At 40.7% G+C, this 3,982-nt stretch overlaps 1 non-coding gene across 1 annotated transcript; it reads right to left on the bottom strand.

The window, feature by feature from the left end:
• Positions 1-2,446: 2,446 nt before the first annotated feature.
• Positions 2,447-2,555, bottom strand: LOC123323459. Its single transcript, XR_006539404.1, has one exon. It is a non-coding gene; the product is annotated as a U6 spliceosomal RNA (small nuclear RNA).
• Positions 2,556-3,982: the final 1,427 nt, after the last annotated feature.

The raw sequence follows: 3,982 nt of genomic DNA, 5'->3' as shown, positions 1-3,982 counted from the left end.
CCAAATGCAACAAAGGCAGCTGGGGACTTAGAGCCTAGGAGCAGAATGAGGGGATCGGTGGATGGAAAGTTACTGAGAGGAGACATCAAAAGGGTAGGGAGATTCTTGCTAAATTGAGTTAATAGGATTCTTGCTGAAAGCAGGACAGGATGGGATATCAAGGGTGGGGAGATTCTTGCTAAAATGATTTAGGATTCTTGCTACAAGCGGGCTGTGCAGCACCCCCCTCCCCCCCCAAGGATGTAGGGCCAACATCAAGGCCTCACTGAAAACAGGGCTCAGGGAAGCTTGACCAAAGTTTGGTCAAGGAGAGTGTTTGTCATTTCTATGATATGAGAGAACCAGGTGGATGTTATAATTGGTTCAAGGAAAAGTCAAAACTGTACAGATTTACATGAAGTAAAGAATGTTGAGACAAGTTGCAAAGGTCCGCAGAAATGGTTTTGCCACAGAGGGAAGGAAATTAATTAGAATTACTACCGAACAGGACATAATTTACATATCTATCAGCTACCTACAGCTTACAAAGAATTGCAAAGTAGCTCAAAGACAATGAATAGGGCTAGGATCTGATAACCCAGAAGGGCAGGCTATAGACGATATAGAGTTTTCCATTGAAACGCAAATATTTCTCCATAAGGAGCTTCTGGCAAGGTGAATGGAGGGTTAAGAGCAGGAAAGTTAAAAGAGGAGGAATTTAGGAAGAGTAAGGAAGTCACAAAAGGTTAACCCATTGGTTGGACTTGAAATACGACCTGTAGGAGATGCAGTGGCTTTTTCAGGGTGAAAGAGAAGGTTTAATTTCAGATTCTCTAAATCTTTAATGCATGAAGATCCCGTGTATGCATTTTTGATCCTAATGGCTTTAGGATTCCTATGTGCTGATTCTAGCTACTTCTAGTTTCTGTGGCTACAGAACTTTCCACTGAGCCAGGTAGTGTCTGAAGTTGTTCATATGGGGTTTTTGAAAACCTTCGGACAGCTTGGAGCTGTATAGGTGGGGTGGGGAGAGAAAGAAGATGAGAAATTTGGCTTATTTTATTTCTGTATTGGCTTTTATTTTTAAAATAACTCTGTACTCCTTGTAAAGTTTTCCCTCAGAACAGTTTTTCCTCTGCACACTCTCTTTTTCTTCATCACGTTAATGGCTGCAGCTTTGCTCTGGTGAGTCAAAAGGAAGGACCAGATCTTCACGAACCACTTGCTAGAATAGAGGGACCAAATTATATAGGAGGGCCCCTAGGGGGGATAGTAAGGTGAGGAAGAATGGGGATACAGGTAAGCATGGTGAGGGGCAGGGCGTGTGGGAGAGACATGAAAGACGAGAGCTAGGAAGGGCTTATCACAACAAATGGCTTAGTCAGGAAATGGGAGCTAAAATTCCATTTCTGCTAGAACATGCCCACACTAATTTTGCTCAAAAGGTTTTTGGATGCAGCTATAAGGGATGAAAAAGTTTTCCTTGCCCCTCTTAGGGTGCCTGGGTAGGTCTGAAAATTAAACTGACAAAGATTAACAGGAGGAAAGCATACAAATCTGTTTGATACATGTTTTATGTGTTGTGGGAGCTTTAATGAGGCCTGACCTAACAGACCCGAGTATTTTTATGCTAGGTTTGATAAGGATTAGACAGTTGTAGAGGAACATGATAGACAAGGAGTATGAGGTAAGTGTAGTAAACGGAGGGAAACTTAACAAGGCCTGTTCTTTCAGATTCTTCTCAGCATCCCTGTGTCTTCAGACATGAGGATGCTCCTTTCCTCTGGAGGTAGGCAGGGCACCTCTCACATGAGGGCCTTATGACCCACTTTAGGGCAGAAGGATGAGGGAAGGTGCTTCTGCTGTTTTTTTCATGCTCCTTCAGCTTAAAATATTCAATATGCCAAGATACCATATTTTGGGGTAGTGTGTCTTGATCCCCATCACAGCCAAGCATCTTTATTCCCTTTTTTATTAAAAAACATTTTTTATTATAAAATGGTCCTTATATTTTCTTCTATAAGAGAATTCCCACAGAAACGTTAGGTTTTATGGGATTTGAAGGAATATTTAAGAATATTCACTGAGTCATTTTTCAAATGAGATATAATTGACATATAACATTGTATATGTTTAAATTGTACAATGTGGATTTGATACATTTATATATAGCAATGTGATTACCACTGTAACATTAGCCAACACCTCTATCATGTCACATAATTATCATTTTTTTGTGGTGACAACATTTAAGATCCAGTCTCTTGGCAATTTTAAGTATATAATACAAGTATTGTTGATTATAATCACTATGCTGTATATTAGATCTCCAGAACTTATTTATCCTACATAACTGCAGCTTTGTACGCTTTGACTGACTTCTCCCCACTTCCCCCACCCCCCAGCCCCAGTAACCACCATTCTACTTTCTGTTCCTATGAGTTTGGCTTTTTAAATTTTTTTTTTTTATTTTATGGAATGCTTCACGAATTTGCGTGTCATCCTTGTGCAGGGGCCATGCTAATCTTCTCTATATTGTTCCAATTTTTTAGTATATGTGCTGCCGAAGCGAGCACGGCTTTTTAATTTTTAATTTGAATTAATTTGAATTAATTTTTTATATATTTTTAGATTTATTTATTTATTTATTTATTTAATTTGAGAGACAGAGCACACAGAGGAAGAGGGAGAAGCAGACTCCCCACTGAGCAGGGAGCCTGATGCAAGGCTCAATCCCAGGACCCCCAGGATCATGACCTGAGCCAAATCAGACGCTTAACCGACTGAGCCACCCAGGTGCCCTGGCTTTTTAAGATTCCACATATAAGTGAGATCGCAGAATATAGTACTTGTTTTTCTCTGTCTGATTTATCTCACTTAGCATAATACCCTCATGGTCCATCCATGTTGTTGCAAATGACAGGCATTTCTTCTTTCTCATGGCTGAACAATATACCTTTGTGTGTGTGTGTGTGTGTGTGTGTATACATATACACACTGTACCTTTTTTATCCATTCATCTATTGATGGGCACTTTGATTCCATATATTGGTTATTATGAATAATGTTATGAACATTAAAGTGCAGATATCTTTTCAAGATCCTGTTTTCATTTCCTTCAGATATATAGCTGGGAGTGGGATTGCTGGATCATACAGTAGTTCAATTTTTAATATTCTGAGGAACCTCCATACTGTTTTTCACAGTGGCTGTACCAATTTAAATTCCCACTAACAATGCACAGGGGTTCCCTTTTTGCCACATCCTTGCCAACACTTGGTATCTCTTGTCTTTATGATAGCCATTCTAACAGGTATGAGGTGTGCCATGAGCACCCTATGAAGGTGCACACACGAGTTGTGTCTTTCCACAATGTCAGCTTTATTCAATCATAAAGCAAAGTTTAATCACAATTATAAAGCAGGTTCAGGATTCCAAACTCAATGACATTTCACCATGTGATTAAACTTGGCTTCTCAAACAGCACACAGAGCAGGACAGAAGACAAACCACACAATGGACAAGATAACAGGTGTAGGAAGTTAACGAACCAAATGCAAAGTCAGTCTATGGGCACGCAGTTGAGATAAAGCCCCAGTCTGCGGCAGCTTTTGGCACTTACTGCTTATGTTCAAGCAGTGAAGGATCTCAGTTCTGTTCGGAGATCAGTTGGTGGCAGTTGCCTTTTTTAAGTGGTCAGACATAGAGGGGTCACGTCTGAAGAGTCTAACAGCTTGCTGCCAGAATCCTTCCCTCTTTAAAGGGATTTAATTGGTTTCGGGTCCCTGTAGACCTCCTCTGGTTCTGCTCATTATCAGTTCTGGGGTGTCAGCTAATGTTGGTCCCGGCGATACCTCCTAGCTGCAGTACCTTTACCTACTTGCGTCATTGCTCAACACGGGCTCCTGCTTGACACGACAGACTCCATTTTGCTCTCTATTAAGGTGATAGTTCATTGTGGTTTTGATTTGCATTTCCCTGATGACCAGATGTTGAGCCTCTT

Source organism: Neomonachus schauinslandi, chromosome X (genome assembly GCF_002201575.2).
Source record: "Neomonachus schauinslandi chromosome X, ASM220157v2, whole genome shotgun sequence".
Classification (NCBI taxonomy): Eukaryota; Metazoa; Chordata; class Mammalia; order Carnivora; family Phocidae; genus Neomonachus; species Neomonachus schauinslandi.
The sequence above is the reverse complement of the archived record's forward strand: the minus strand, read 5'-3'. Positions and strand labels throughout refer to the sequence as shown.